This window comes from Aulostomus chinensis, chromosome 6 (genome assembly GCF_037954235.1).
Source record: "Aulostomus chinensis isolate RoL2024-O1b breed Wild chromosome 6, RoL_Achi_v1.0, whole genome shotgun sequence".
Lineage (NCBI taxonomy): Eukaryota > Metazoa > Chordata > Actinopteri > Syngnathiformes > Aulostomidae > Aulostomus > Aulostomus chinensis.
The window spans coordinates 29,456,665-29,473,168 of NC_141325.1; the positions used below are offsets into that span (position 1 = coordinate 29,456,665).

Consider the following 16,504-nt stretch of genomic DNA (forward strand, 5'->3'; position numbering starts at 1 on the left):
ACGCTACAGCGGGTCATCGATCCTTCACTTGACTCGGGATTGACGATCCTCACGAGGAATCTCAGGGAGGATTGACCCTGTCGTGCTTCGCTGCTGAGAATGGCCTCTAATTTTAGCCTGTAAATCACGACCTGCATGTAATGAGCTGCACTTAGAGGGTCAAAGTTTACGACTAAATCACTCCGTAGGACAAAGACTGTAAAGTCCAGTTTACTGCGACTCAGTCGTTGTTATGTTGAAGAGGCTCGTTCCGATCTTGCTCTGACCTTGGCCAGATGTCCACCAACATCAAGTGTGTGTGTGTGTGTGTGTGTGTGTGTGTGTGTGTGTGTGTGTGTGTGTGATCAACCAGGTTTTCAGAGAGTGCTTGACTCTAATGGAGACTGGCAGGCATTTTGTTGGGCTTTATTGCCACATGCCTCTTCCAATCGCGCAGCTGATTAGAGCCGCCGTTATTGACGCGCACGCGCAGCTACTCGCACGCACTTTGAGGCGGACCCACACACTTATGTTCACAACTCAGGCCTCTGTATGTGATTAGCATCCCATTGTGTTGTCTTGTGCATCGATCAAACGGAGCCCAGTGTTGTGCTGTGTCGCGGCCGATCGGAGGAAGTGACGGGGAACATCATTGCCACATTTTTATCCAGCTCATCAGGGAGCTGCAGCCTGGACGGTGTCACATTAGGTGCAGGGCAATTAAAGGTCCTGGCTGTCACAGTAGGGCCTGATAGTCAAGGTTTATGGAGTGGCAGCATGCAGGCGCATGGACAGAAACGCGCGCATGTGCCAGCACACATGTGCCAGCACACATGTATTCCCAATAAGCATGGAGGCAATTAGCTGAGAAAGTGCAGGTCTAAACTGTTAGTCAGCGCTGATTCACAAGTGGCTGGCTGGCTTCCACACAGTCACTCATTGTGCTGCCTGTGTGTGTGTGTGTGTGTGTGTGTGTGTGTGTGTGTGTGTGTGTGTGTGTGTGTGTGTGTGTGTGTGTGTGTGTGTGTGTGTGTGTGTGTGTGTGTGCGTGTGTGCAGGTGTTCTCAAAATCCTGCCTTTTAACTAGACCCCTCTTTTTCTCCCACTCTGGCCTCTCCCCTAGTGTGTGTGTGTGTGTGTGTGTGTGTGTGTGTGTGTGTGTGTGTGTGTGTGTGTGTGTGGAGCCTTGCAGGGTTTTGGCTGCTGTGTTCTTCTGGATGAAGCCAGTGGAAAGCTGAGGTCTGGATGACTTACTTATTTAGAAAAAAATCCACCAGAGATGGCCAGTGTGCTGCTGTGCTGTCACATAGTCACGTGTGTGTGTGTGTGTGTGTGTGTGTGTGTGTTTGTGTGTGTGTGTGTGTGTGTGTGTGTGTGTGTGTGTGTGTGTGAGTGAGTGTGAATTCATGCAGTCAATAACTCAGCCAGTGACCTAAGTAGCACTGGTATATTTCATTTTAGAGGGCTTTTTTCCTTCCTAACAGCCTTTAAAGTTATTCTGCTGCTGTTAAAACTTCTGCAGACATGCAGCCGCTTCAGTTCCAGGTGGAGCGACTCATTGAAGGGTTAAACACTCTACCAGAAGCACTTAAGGCACACACACACACACACACACACACACACACACACACACACACACACACACTCAGAGTCATACCACGGAGCTGCCCATGCCGTGAGGCTCCTGATCAAGTTTCCAGCACATTTAATTACACTAACATGATTTGGAAGGAGATGGTTTTTTTACTCAACTTGCTTTTTTGCTTGCTTGTAACCTTCAGAAGTTTTTCCCGTCGGACAGTTTACTTCCTCCTGTTAAAACGGAAGTATCAGTGATCCATAATGCAATGTTTTTTGTTTTTTTAATCAAGCAACGATTTACTAAATTAAAAGTTATGCCAAGTTTCTGTGTATAATTTCAGTGTTTTTTCTTGCATTAGAATCAATAAAGTGTGCTGAACATCACAGCTTTTCTAGTCGATGAAGTGCAGGGCCACGAGGTTCCAGAGTCGGCTTTATTGACTGAACTCTGATGGTGTGAGAGGCTCTGGCTTCCCTCCGCTTGCTCCTCTGTGTAACACGAGCCAGCTCATACGTTCCTGACAGTATCTGCTTGGTCGCCGCTTCTATTGTGATTAGTGAGCCTCTGATGTTGACATGATGTGTATCCTGGCCTCTACGTACAATACACATGCAAACACACGCACACAAACACACACACACACGCACACAGGCGGTCAGGGACTATGTGATCTGTCGTGTGAACCCTATGATCCAGCCAGGGTTTGCAGCCTCAAGGTTTTTTTCCCAGGTGTGTGTGTGTGTGTGTGTGTGTGTGTGTGTGTGTGTGTGTGTGTGTGTGTGTGTGTGTGTGTGTGTGTGTGTGTGTGTGTTTAGGGGGGGTAAGGCCTCAGATGAACAATGTAATGATAAATTTTGCTGCAAAATCGAATAATTCCAACAAAATTTGCCCTCAATGGAAGTTAACCAGCTTGTGACCTCATCAGTCACTCTGAAGAAAAACAGGCGGCGCCCTGGAGCAGAGAGAGACAAGGAAGTGAAGGAAGTGAGAGAGGACATGAGTGAACATGTCATCAAAGCGTAAGAGACTAAACTCTTGTATCCTGGTATGTTACATTTCTGCTAATTCTATTTCACATGCAGTCACCAAATGCAAGCGTCTTCTTGTTGTATTCATTATTGTGTTCTTAGCAAATGAAGCATTTACTGGTATTTGATTATGTTTCCCTTTCCCCTGCCGGTGCTCTTGAACATCACATGCTGTGATTTTGGGGAAAAAAACTGAATAAATCGCAAGGAAGAAAAAAACCTGCAATTTTCATGTTTACACGTTTCCTCGTGTGCTGATCGATTCTTTTTTATCAACACAAGACTTGAATGAGACATGGTTTCATCAGAAAAAGCATAAAATTGATTTTTGTGCTCTGTTTTTTCTCACTCCCATATGATTACTTTGATTGTATACAATAAAACACAAAGGACAGCGATGTAGCTGGTGGAGCAGCCGGCGTATCAGCCGAGTAAACCGGGTCGCCAACCCTCCATCTTCATGATTCCTGATCACACGTCTGAGTCTGGGTCTCTGTTGACCGCTTTACTTTAGTGGCCCTCATTCTTAGGCCCTCCGCAGGGTTCAGGGAAGTTGTAGGATGTTGGCGTGTTGTGGGACAAGATCGGCAGGTCCACTCTTCCAGAACCTGAAGTGCATGGAATGGTGCTAAAGGCTGCGCGACCATGACTTGCACTGCGATGAGATAAACCACATAAAATCATATCAAGTGATGGGTTTCCCTCCCGTCATCAAACAATGTAAAGTGCCATATTTGCGAGCCCTATCGTCACGCCATGTCTGGGTCTTTCTGCTCCACTAGTTCCTCTAATAACTGAACTCTCCTATGTTGCATCTCTGGAGCTGACTGGCAGCCTCCTGACTTGCTAGCTTGTTAGCTTGTGCCCAAGTGGGACAGAGCGTTGTCACTGTATCACCAGCGTTGGTATGTGTGCAAGCGTGTCATCAGACTCCTGATTACTCTCTTCCCATGTTTGTGTGTGCACCAGTGTTTCAGTCAAGACCACCTAAAACGAGACCAAGTCATTACCAAGACCAGGCAGGGTGAGACGGGGATGGGACCAGAGGCTCTTGTTGCAGTATTTACAGCCTGCGGAGTGCTTTTTTACTTGGGATTTTTTTTTCACATGAAAACTTTATGGATTGTGTATCTAAGTGTCATTAAATCAGCTGACATCTTCCTCCAAGTCTCTTCCACTGGCAGTGGGAGTGTGTGTGTAGGGGAGCAGCAGTTACCAGCAACGACTCCAGTCGTGGTCCAAACTGACGAGTCAAGTTCTCGGACGCTTTAGGATGCATTTTACATCCTGTCAAATAATGCACAAGAGAAATCGCCACAGCTGTGGTGTCAACCGGTCTTGACATAAAGGTCCGCTAGGTTGGAGCCCTTTAAATGTGGTCTCGAGACCCAGACTGGTCTGGAGTAACCCAACACTGGAGTACACTGTGTGTGTGTGTGTGTGTGTGTGTGTGTGTGTGTGTGTGTGTGTGTGTGTGTGTGTGTGTGTGTGTGTGCGTGCGTGTGCGTGTGTGTGTGCGTGTGTAGATACATGTTTTATTTTGTGCATTTGTGATTTTAAGTGTGTTTGTGTGCCTGGTCCTCTCTGAGAGTGACAATAAATGATTTAAGTAGCCTTGCTGATCTCTGATGCATGTACACACACACACACACACACACACACACACACACACACACACACACACTGACTTCCAACCCTGTCACTCATTAGCCTTGTTTTCTGTTCTTCTCCTCCTTCAGCCCAATGTGACCTTCATCTGAATTGAGTGGCTCTATTCAACATTCACGAAGGAAGCATCCCGACGCACTGGGGAGGAGAAGAAAAACAAGTAAGAAAGTGAAAACAGAACAAAGGGTGGAGAAGAAAAAGCTCGCAGCATCTCCACTGCCTCCTCTGAGTGAATCAGAGAGGAGGTGGAGGACAAGGGAAGAGGGTGGGGGTGGCATGTAAAATGAGGGAGAGTGAAAAGAAATAAAGTAAATATACGGACAGAAAGGAAAACTGTGCAGGAGGGGTCGGTGGTGGGGTGGGAGGGGAAGGCGGGCAGGACTTGTCAAAACAGGACGTGGAAATTACAGACATTTTCAGGTGGCAGCGTACAGAAATCATTCTGGAGCGAGACAAAGAGACAGAGGGGAGAGATGCATGAGCCGGCAGATAGGAAGCAGGCGAACAACAAGAAAGCAAAGCAAATTTTGAATTGAGGTAGGATATTGGATTTCAGATCTCAAAGCATTTGTTAGGGAAATGGTGTGTGTGTGTGTGTGTGTGTGTGTGTGGGGATGTGTGTGTGCGCGCGTGCGTGTTGTGATAATTTGCTTCATCAGAGTGGATTCAGGAAGCAGCAGCACGTCGGTGTGAGACATGGCCAGTATGAGACAGGTGGACTGGACTCCCTCTGAAGCAGGACTCTAGGTTTCTGCCACACCAACTCTGCTGTGTATTTATTTTCTGCACTTAAAAGTCCAGACTCCAGCCAACACACCCCACATCTGAATCCAACCCTGATTGGTCCGTCTGTGGTGAGTCAGGTGAGGTGATCTGCAGCCCTGAATGCATCTGCACCTGCTAAAAGGGGCCAACTCACCTGTGCTGCCTCAAAACATCCACCCATCCATTGCGTTCTGCCAAAATACTGGAAAATGCTTTGTCTGAGTCACATGACATCCCGAAACACGCAGAGAGCTGTTGCATCACTTCGAATCATCCAGCAGATGTGTGTATTCTCCATGGCTCAGTTGGCATGTGAACAGCAGGTATCACGCTGGCGGTTGAGCTTCTCGTGTCCACACGTATCTCGCATCTCCTGACCACACATGGACGTATGAGGAGAACTGGAACCTTCATCACGTCATGATGTGTCCTCTTTTAGGTCGTTTTTAGTTTCAGGGCAGGTTAATACATCCATTTAGATAGCATCAGACTCCCCTCTGTCATAGCAGACATCTGGATAGTAGTATATATAATAGTGTGTGTGTGTGTGTGTGTGTGTGTGTGTGTGTGTGTGTGTGTGTGTGTGTGTGTGTGTGTGTGTGTGCGTGCGTGTGGGTGCATGCAGTTTGAGGGACTTGCCTATTTCTGATTGGTTGTCTTCATCATAGAGCTCCGGGAGGCTTTAATAAAATGCCTCAGATAAAAAGATTTGTATATCCAACTTCCCCCCAACACACACACACACACACACACACACACACACACACACACACACACTTAAACACATAAACACAAGCACAGAGACACACACACACATTCACACACACACACATTCACACACACATTCACACACACCGACTCAATGGCATGAAAAAACAGCCTCAGGTAACATTTCTCTACTCTTCAATCCATATTTGTGTGTGTGTGTTTGTGCGCACGTGTGTGTGTTTCCCCCTGCTCGCACTGTCACAATACACGTATTCCTTGTTCTCTCGAATAATTCTGGAAGTGGATGGATGTATTCTGGAGCGGCATATCCCTGACAGTGTGTGTGAGGATATTGGCTGCTCACCATAAATAGCTTTACTCTGACAGGATGCCATCACACACACTGAGAGCTTGGGGGGTGGGAGTTGGGGGAGGAGGGGGGTTTGACAGCTAGGGGAGATAAAGGGAGGAAGAGGAAGGTGAAGGAAATGCAAGATGGTGGAGGTTATGTACATCAATTCAGCGTGACACGTGTCACATTGGCACAGATTACAGACATGGATACACACATGGATGTCAGCATGCATACACACATGAATACACGCATGGATACACAGCTGCGCACACGTTATCTGACATGATCTGTCTTCTCAAATGTACAAGAAGAACTTTCAGATTTGTTTGTCTTGCTTCTGCTTGCTCTTTTCAGACGGGAATAGTTTCCCTTTTCTATTTCGCTGTTGCTTCCACTTTGTTATTTTTCTAGCGCTGCCATGCTAGACGTCCTTCCATGTATCGGCGCCGCATACACGTCTGCGTCCACCTGTTAGCATCCTGCTGTTGAGCTCGCCAGCGACCGCCCACCTCGGTTGCAGAGGTCGCAGTCATTTTCCCCACAGAGGAGTTGATCAGCTGCCAAACTGTCGTAACCCTCAGAGGTGTGAGCAGGTTGTAAACTGTAGGAGCCTCCAGTTTGTAGGAATTCAACTTTGTTTTAAGAAAACCAGGGAGGGGGAAAAAAAGTACTACATTACCCACAATCCTACTGTGTATCAGCAATGTATTTGATTAGTGGAGCATACTGTTACCATAGAAATGCATACTGAACCGCTCACTTTCGGCCATTTTTAGTTTCAGGAGCTCCTGCCGTGGTTTGAGAGGAACTGGCTGCAGGCATGGGATTTCCCTCTCTGCCCAGAAACACTGAACAGTTGAACATTCAATGTTTGCGGACTCTTGTGGTGGAGCTTGTGACAATAAGAAAGGTCAGTTGATTACAAAATGCAGTTATTTCGAACACTGCTGGTCCTGGGTTGCTATTTGCAGTGGCTCATGGGATGAGTAGTTCTGTAACTCTTCAGCTCAACTATGTACTAAAAGGGTTGGGGAATGAGCTGGCTTGAGATCCTCGAAACCTGCAAACTCACAAACTCTCTGATACCAATCAGAATTGTCCCTTCTTCCTGAACTTATTCCTGCAGCGTTGTTCTGGCAGACTTGACTAATGTGAGTGAAACTCTACCCTAAAAGGTCCAACCCCTCTCTTTCCTGGTAGGCTTTTAATGTGAAGTGCGCAGGATGCTTTTAATGTGGCTGCAGGAAGTGTTTCATCACAGTTTGTTTAACTCTGCTGTGGAGAGAAAGCAGAATCAGTGAGTTGGAGCTGTTAGGGGGACGTGAATCAGTGGAATGGAACACTTCCGGAGTCAACATGGGGCTGGAGGACGAAGATGCGCATCAGAGTGCTGGGAATCGCCGTTTTCATCCTCAGTGTCAGGATATCTGCTCATGTGTGGAAGGTCAGATGTCAGATAATCCAATCGATGGTCAGCGTGTTGGTCCTGCGCGGTAATGGGTCACTTTAAACATTTCCAGAAATCATTTTGAGAGAGATTTTTAGCTGCTATTTGCTTTTTGGCGCTGATGTGACTTCAAAATAGAGATCATTTTATAAAAAGCTACGATTTCTCTGGTAATTACCCACTATGGATATTGACATATTGCCCATCGCTAAAAAAAAAAACTCATGAATTACAGCCTCCAAAAATCACCTTTAACAAAAACCTTCACAAACTCAAACTGCGAGTGTGAGCCCCTCCTGAAGGACCGTCACCTTGGACCACATTCGTTTGGTCTCGGTGTGTTTCAGCAGAAATGAGATCAACACACCTATGGACATGATAGAGGGCAGCCTCCCTGGCGGGTGAGCGAGTGAGAACTGGTCGTGTCTGGCATTCCTCCATCCTCTCTCCCTGTGTAGCAGCAGCCCTCCACTCTCTATTGATCCCAGCTTATCTTCCCGTAAAGCTGGACCTCGCCTCTCTCCTCCGCGCCTCTCTACCGCCGACCCTCCTCTCCTTCCTCCACATTACTATCGATCAGCCTGTGTGTTCAACAAAGTAGAGAGCCGGCGCTGGTTAATGTAGAGCCGGGCCTGGAGGAGAGCTGCTCCTGGTTCACGTATCGCCTTTCGCTCCTAATGGGCCCAATCAGGCTCTAATAGACCCAGGGTTAGAACATCCAGGCCCGCCACTCACTTTCTCCCCTCTCACCTTTCACGTCTGCTCTCCCCTGTCTTCGATGCACATCTGCCAGGGGCTTTTTCAGCTCTTGATTTCACGAACTGATCCAGTAGCTCTTGTTTGTTCACCCAGGGAAGGGATTTGCTTCTGCTGAGTGCGCACACGCTCTCCCCTCAAATGGCCTGCTTTGCATTTTTGCAATAATGCGCATTCATTCCTGGGAGCTGCCCAGTTCGACCACAGTCTGCTAATTTTGTCCACTGGGAACAGCTCAGTAGCAGAAAGTCAACTCTGTCATTGTCTCCAGACTTCTGTTAGCCACAGAGCTCTAGCTGGGGTAGCTGCCTTGCTCAAGGGCTCTTTAATTGTCGGTATTTATGGAATCAGAGGAAAGTGAGTTTTGGCTCACCTTCCTCTCTAACCTCACTCCTTCTTATCACATTCTTGTGGAAGCGCCATCTCTGTGTGTAGTTATTAGTGCTGTCAAACCTTACGAAAAAAAAAGTCATTTGTTTTTTCTTTTCAGAAAAACACGGGTTCGAACTTATCCAGAGGTTCGTTTCTGCACTTTATGTCATGAACCTTTGGCCGATGTTGCAGAGCCATAAATATTTTACAGTCCACAAGAGGATAAAACAGTGCCGCAAAAAGACATGACATTTTTTATCCGCGTGCTTTCTTACCAAATCCATAACCTGCTCACCTCACGGCACCAAAAGAGCGTGTCAGATGCACGGTAAAACATCATGTAGGAGCTCTCTCTTCCTCCCTCACCCCCTCTGGGCCGTTCGGAGTAACAGAACCTGATTTGAAATCCATCGATACAGAAGTACTTTGCGTACAGCGAGTGCCTCGAGTGGCCGTCTTGTTGCTACGTTCTTGCATCAGTTCCCAGCCACGATCCAAAAGAAACTAAAGAACGGGGCCTCTCAGATGGCTCAAGATGCTGGTCGCTCACTCCGCGTCTGCTGTCAGGTGAATTACTGCCACCTGCAGGTCGGGAGTGGGAACTTACTGTTACTGATGCGTCAGTGCCGGGGCGCAGGCTCCCGCCACAACTCAGTATTCATGCAGTCTCACGATGCCAAAAAAAGAAGGCGAGTCTCCCCCTGAACATTAGAATATATTTGATACGGTCACATGCTGCATCCAGTCCGAAGGACGACGCAACTGTTTCCTCCCCAGGAAACTCCTGGGGTGCATCCTCCTGTTCTGGTTTCATTGCTGTTGTTCAGTCTGTTTGTGCAGTAACAACTCAACAGCCATTTATTCCCCGACTTCTTCTAGCGACACCACTTTGTACAGGCAGCGTCACAGAAGAACCAATCAGGAGCTGCTTTACTGGATCAATACCTATTGACTTTCTGTGGTGCTGGCATGTAATTTTAACACATATCACGCCACCCACAAGTAACGAACATGTAATGAATGTGGCGTTGAGACGTCACCTCAGGTAATTCTATGGAAGCTAGTTGGAGAAGTGTCGACGAACCAGCATTTGGTTAACTGGCTGTAATTCAAAGTGTCTCAACTGGTGACAGAGCAGAAAGTAACAGCATCAAAAATGTGCAAAAGTGAGGAGTTTGAAGCCGAAGCGCTTCAGGTTGGTGTCGCTGACCTGGACAGTCATGCTTGCTTGCGTTGGGTGGCGATGTGGCTTTGCGTTTATTCCCTGGAACAAACGTTGATATGAGAAACGGCCTGAGAGACACAATGAACACGAGCGCATATTGAGAGAAGCAGTCTGGCTTCAAATAAATCAAAATGCTAACACAAGAGACATCAGAGAGGTGGCGTTAAATGTGCTGAGAGTAGGTCGCAGTCCCGCCGCCGCCGCCGCCGCAGCGAGGGTGCAGTGTTTACATGGTCAAACTAGGTTGTTGGTGGGGTCTGTTTGGACAGTACGTGGAACACAACCTTGGTGCCATGACTGTCCTGCAGGGCTCCATTAGGAAACAGTAAAGCTCGATGAATTATATATAATAGTATTAATAATATATCATTTACTAAAAGGCTGCTTCATGTCTCTGAATGGCTGCAAAGTCACTCTAACCCTCAGCTGCCTTTCCCTTTCATTCCTCCTCTATTGTCACTGTTCATCTCTCTGTGGGCTGCAGTGTAAGTCCACACACACACACACACACACACACACACACACACACACACACACACACGCTGCTCGTCCCTGATGTGTGTTTGGGTTCTATAGGAGTCCAACTGACCTTTCTGCCCTCAAGCACCTCACTGTGCTCAGCTGGATCACCTGAACTTCTACTCAAAGAAATGGGTGAGGTCAGGGAGAGTGGGAGGGAAATCGAACAATCGCCCCCCCTAGGAGAGTGGTAGGAGGTCTCCCCAAGCCAAACAACCGTGTGAGTACATCAGGGGCTGGTAGCCAGAGAGGGAGTGGGAGTGTATGCTCGTGTTTTCACATTCAGGAGCCTGGCAGTGGTTGTTCTGCCATGAGAGAGAACGTCGAGAGCCTTGGGTGGCGGTACCACCGTCTCCATCACTCAGGGCTGGTTACAGCGCCACGTCACACACCAGTCAACGCTCCTTAATGAGCAAACACTGAAGTCTGTCAGCTTTGTCTGAGTCCTGCTGGCTGGGGGTGATTTGATTAATGCGCTGGTGTGTGAGGAGCAGGTTCCACCATATGGGAGAGTGTGTGACCTGTGTGAGTGTATAACTTTGATGATTTCATGTTCTGATGGTGTGTGTGTGTGTGTGTGTGTGTGTGTGTGTGTGTGTGTGTGTGTGTGTGTGTAGAACGCACACGTATATACTCATGCACAGGTTCTGTATGTGCATTGATGATGACAGGTGTGAGCGCTATCCCAGCATCCCTCAGGCCTCCACACAGGGCAGCGGGTCGTCCTCCCTCTCACTGCACTCGTGTGTGTGCTCATCAGATGCAACACATGCTGGGCTGAAAGCACAAGGTCAGGCAGAGAAAAAAAGAGAAGCGGACCTGGATGGAGAGACTGAGAGAGAGCGAGAGAGCCAGAGTCTGCTCACACGCTACCCAGCCTGCTTTCGTCGTCTTTTTGCCCTCGTCGCATTTTTTAAATGTGGTGAAATGAAGAAACCTGGCTTCCACGGTCAGAGTGAAGGGCGGAGGCTGTGCTCACGCCGGCTACCCACTGGAGAAAGTGGAGACCAAACAGATTTTTAATAATTTAAGAGCATTCACACCAGACGATTTAGTCACAGTGCAGGGTCGCTCTCTCACCGTGCAACTCCAACCGTCTCAAAGTGGCGATTTCAGGGAATTGATCTCGGAGAAACAATCATGGAGGCCGCCGCCACTGCCACACTTCCACAACCTGTGAATGATGAATTAAGAATACGGCTTTATTCCATCAGTTGAAGCGACTAGGCTAGTGCTAGGCTAACCCATCTGTCACTGAGTAAGGCCTCCTGTTGAGTCATTAGCTGTGGTGGCGAAGCTGACACATCCCGTCTTTATTATCGAGCCCCGGAGGTGAGGATGGATGAGCTGCGTGCTTTTATGAAGCAATGTTTCTGCTGAAATTGCACTTTTTGAAACACAGACATTTTGTGATGTAACCATGCAGAATGAGCACACACAATAATATCCGCTCATCATCAGCATTGGCAGATATTGTTCATTTCTTTAGATTTCTAGATTTATTTTCTGCTCCAGTCTCTTTTTCTTTGCTCATCAGAAGTAATGAAGAAACAGTGAAAATATTATCTATGGACTTTTCAAATGTTTTGGCAACTAAGAAAACTGCTTTTTTTTTTCACTATGAGCAAGAAGTGGATATGCAAACTTGTTTTGTTTTTTTATAGCTGTCAAGTATCAGCATATCAGATACCTGCTAAATCCAATATCCTGCATGACCAAAACAGAAGTGGAGGACGAGACGCTTGAGATGTCAAATGAAAGAGTGAATTTATTACCAACTGACATTTTCTCATTTAAAAAAAAAACTCATATAATTACAACAACTGGTAATGTCCAGCTGATTGAAACTATATTCTGCTCTTACACGTGGAATAAAATCAATAACCCAATATTGAGGGCTCCTGTCACGGCTCGGTGGTTTTATGTGTTGACTTAATGGTATCAGAGACTCAAAATCTGGTTTTAGTGGAGTGACAATTCATGTTTTGATACAGAGCTTTGAGTATCTGACTACAAAACCGTGGTTCATAACGTAAGAGTTTCCCTCTGAAACATGATGCCCTGAACACATCTGCTCGTTTAACCGCCGAGCGCATTCTCGACCGCAGCCCTGGGAGAGAGAGGAGGTGCATGGACGGACCTCCAGGGGACGGATGAGGGCCCATCATGAGGGCCCATCAGGAGGGCCCATCAGGAGGGCCCATCAGGAGGGCCCATCAGGAGGGCCCATCAGGAGGCCATAAACCAACGCTAAAATCTCTCCTCCTCAGCTGAAAGTGGTGGTGCCGGTTTGTTAAAGCCTCATCAATCGATCTTTTTAACCCATTGGAGGGGATTTCCCTGCTCTTTATGCACACGCACGCGTTCATACAGTCACTGCTAGAGCTCATAATAGCTCTTGCTCCCCCCTTCTGTCTCACACACACACACACACTTGTTAAGTGTCTCTCTTACACTTCTATACTATGCTCAGATGCTCTGTGTCACTTCATATTGTGTTTGTCACAACGGGACAAACAAAACAAGAGGAACCTCCCTGGAAGTGACCCGCTGCCTTCAAGTACTTCTAAGTAGTTTCCCAGTCGCAGTTTCCTTTCCAGTCTATTGTGGAAGCTTCCATCTGATTCCGCCCATCATCTGCATTGCTACTGACCTCGTAGTGACTCCCAGTTTTCTGTGTTGGGTGTAGCGCAGACAGCAAAGGCAGTGACAGGTTAACCTGCTCTTGACCCAGTTTGATTGACGTGGAACAGCCCGGTGATGACAGCCTTCCCTTCTCCCTTCACAAGCGCTGGATAGGAGTTAGCTTTCAGAGAGCTGCCTGTCCCTCTGTCCTGGTTTCACTTCCCCAAACTAGGGAGAATGAAAACAAGGGACCGCGTCGTGATATATGGGGGCGAGGAATGCCATTGCATCGACCGTGGCACCTGGTCACTCCATCACATCTTTACAAAAAGCTTGAGGGAAAGAATGGCAGTGGATGTTGAGAAGCTCTCAGCAAGCGATCCTGACCCTCCAGCCACAGATCCTCACAGGCTTTTCTCCCTCTCAGCTGGAGAACAGTGCTTTGGACCTCTCCTCCTCACACCAAGGTCAGGAGCTGATTAAGCAGATGTTCTCACCTGCACTCAGAGCAGTCCATCTTATCCACTTGGCTGGCCTGTGGTGTTGGCTACCAACGTGGCCTCTGCAGGTTCAGTCCCCGTGTTGCCTCCTGACCGCTACCTTGATCCCGCTAGCTCCTCATCTTGAGCATGTCAAAGTCGATTAACCCTCTGAGAAAGACGTAAGGGAAGACAGAGTAACTTGAAAGCTGCTCTTGACGCGTGGTTTTGTCTCATGTCAAAAGCAGCACTGGAGTGAAGGGAAGAGGTTCAGGCTCAGAGTGGTGTGTTTTCCCAGTGGAGGTCCCAGGTGTGGCCAAGTGTGCCAGGTGTGTCACTCTGGGAGGCCGTGTGTGAGGACACGTTGGGGACGGCCGTTGCTGCGTTGAAGGTTAACAGAAAAAATGAGCTTTGACATAACTCATAACTGTAGAGCTCATGTAGCCTCAGGATCAGCTGGTGTGTGTGTGTGTGTGTGTGTGTGTGTGTGTGTGCGTGTGTGTGTGCGCGTGTGTGTGTGCGCGTGTGTGTGTTAAGAGCAGCTTGTTAATATGGAACCATTTGACCAGCATTTGTGTTCATCTCTCATCTTTATTTGTAGCTCTAATAGTTGTTTTGTTATTCCTCAAATTTTCTCCAGTAGTTAAAGAACCTCGGCCGACATGCGTGCACGTTCAGCTTCTGCTGCTGTAGCTGAATTGTCCTGCACTCCCCACCTCCCCTTCCTTCGGTGGCGTCTGCGCGCCGCCACACCTCAGGAGCACAGATGGTCTCGCCGTCCGATAAGCTGGATGAGACTGTCTCCGGTTTCATCTGGCTTGTGCCTCCTCCTCATCCTCCTCAGGTCTGCGCAGGTGTTTGGCTCGCAGTCAGGGGCCAAATCAGATTCATTTCATCTGTAATCAGCTGGAGCCCCTGGCAACTATGCAGGGGATCAGAGAGACGATCAAAGACTCATAAGACGACCACGCCTGACCGGCCAACCATGACACGGACAAGGCAGCTGGGGGGGGCAGCAGAGAGGGTGGGGGCGAGTGCATAAGAGCCACAGCAGGGATGAAAGGAGGGAAGATGGAGATTTGAAGGCCTGCAGAGTCTCCCAGAGGAGATACATGAAAGAAGCGGGCGCCAGCGGGAGGCAGCGAGGGAGGCGAAGACAAGCAAGCTCCCAAGCTGCCATAGGAATCCTTTTTTTATGTTTTTGTCAAGTAAAAAATAGGTTGTAGTCAAATGTGATACTCAGTTCCACTTCACTTGGAAGTAATTAGGACGTGAGGAGAATTCCAGTCATCGTGTAATTTGAAACTCACTGCCATTTACGTGACGCGTTTGAACTCTTGATGCCTCGCCGCTGGTTAGTGAATCATTAGTTGTATGCAAATATGGGAAACGTGCGTTAAGAGTGACGGCTGCTTCCCGTGTGATGTTGACAGGAGGGTGGAAATGTTTTTAAGTGCATGTTAACATGGTTTCAGAGGATTAGCACAGAGCGCACATCACACACACACACATACACACACACACAATCTACGTGATTAAAGAGCCTAACTGTGTCTGTGCACATAGACCCTGAGATGCTGAGTGTGCATTTTGTGCTGGTGTGTGTTTTCCCTGTCAATGGAGGGTCCACATCTGCTCCGTGAGCTCCACACTCTCTCTGAGTAGAAGCGGTGCGGCTCCACAGCCTTCCGGTCTCCCGTCCCTGTTGAGGAAGGAGCTGTGATGTAAAGCAGTTGTATCTCTTTAACTCTGCAGGAGCAGGTGAGAGGAAGCAGCCAAAACCATGTTATCTTCCCCACCTCACATCGCACCACTCATCCATTTTGCAGGGAGCTCTGGAACATGATTCCTTTTTTTTTTTTTTTCTCAGAGTCGTTGTGCTCCGGACTTGAACCCAAAACCTTGAAATCTTCTTTGATGCAGCGCCACAACTGGAGCCATTATGTATTTTCAGATTTATATTCCAGGCATACAGCTGTTACACACTGAGCTCAGAGTCAAATTGCTATTCCTACTTTTGAAGGATCCTCTCAGTTTTGTTCTGGGATGATCAAAACATTTTACATGCAAGAGAAGAAAGACCTCTAAACTGGTTAAATTATCCAATGATACATCTTCTCTCAAGGCTCTTGTGGGGGGTTGAGATTGTGAACCCTTCAGTCCATATATGAATCACAAAAATGAAAGGATGTTAATTTACAAATTATCTTTTGGCAATGAATATTCCATCTAAAGAAAGACTGCTTATCGAGCGATTCATCTCTGAGAACTCTTCAGCTGAATCGTGCCTCAGTTAGTTTGTTTTCGACTGGGTTTGGTCATCAGTCGGTCTTACAGGCAGTGACTGTTCCTCCTGAACAGGTACGAACCAGATACCTCAAACCAGGCGTGGGGTTTGTTCTCTGCAGCGGTCACAGCGGCTGGGCGGAGGTGTGATGTGCTTGTGTTGGTCTGTTCTGTTCCCGTTAACGTGATATCTCAGGAACAGTGCCAGGAAATTTCTTCAAATATTGTATGAGCGTCCGCTGGGACTGGAGGATGAACTGTAAAGATGGAGGAGGTCACCGTTTCACTGCGACAGAAGTACAAAACCAGATGCGGTGTTTCTGGTTCAGGACAAGGAGACTAGAAGTAGGCGTGTTTTATTTTAGAGTTAACCAAGCAACCAGACTCACTGCTAGCTTCACAAATCTCTTGCTCCTGATGAAAAGAGAGGGGGAAAAAAAATCGAGTGAGCGAGTTTCAACGTGCACAACTAAAAACTACAAGTACTAAACTTCATTCCTTCCATTACTCATCACAGAGTGTTTGGTTACTCGTGCTTTAGTGTATTTCATTCAAGTAAGTGATGTGTCTTTTATGTCATTATTTTGGGCATCAACAGCAAGAAAAGTGTTTTGCCAAAAAAAATATTAAAACTGCGCATCCAAATGACTTCAAACTTGACCTTGTGTCTGCTGCACCTGCCAAGTGTGAAGCAGATTGGCAGAATCGCT

The 16,504-nt window shown here is 47.5% G+C and overlaps 1 protein-coding gene across 4 annotated transcripts in view; it reads left to right on the forward strand.

The window, feature by feature from the left end:
- sema4c (sema domain, immunoglobulin domain (Ig), transmembrane domain (TM) and short cytoplasmic domain, (semaphorin) 4C) overlaps positions 1–16,504 on the forward strand; it is a 106,859-nt gene that overhangs the window by 37,787 nt on the left and 52,568 nt on the right. For 3 of the 4 annotated variants that reach the window (XM_086207432.1, XM_086207431.1, XM_086207430.1), the window contains one exon: positions 4,329–4,417. The exons of the other annotated variant lie outside the window; for it this stretch is intronic. The gene's annotated coding sequence lies outside the window, so the exon portion shown is untranslated. The remainder of the gene's footprint in view (positions 1–4,328; positions 4,418–16,504) is intronic. 4 annotated transcript variants of the gene reach the window in all.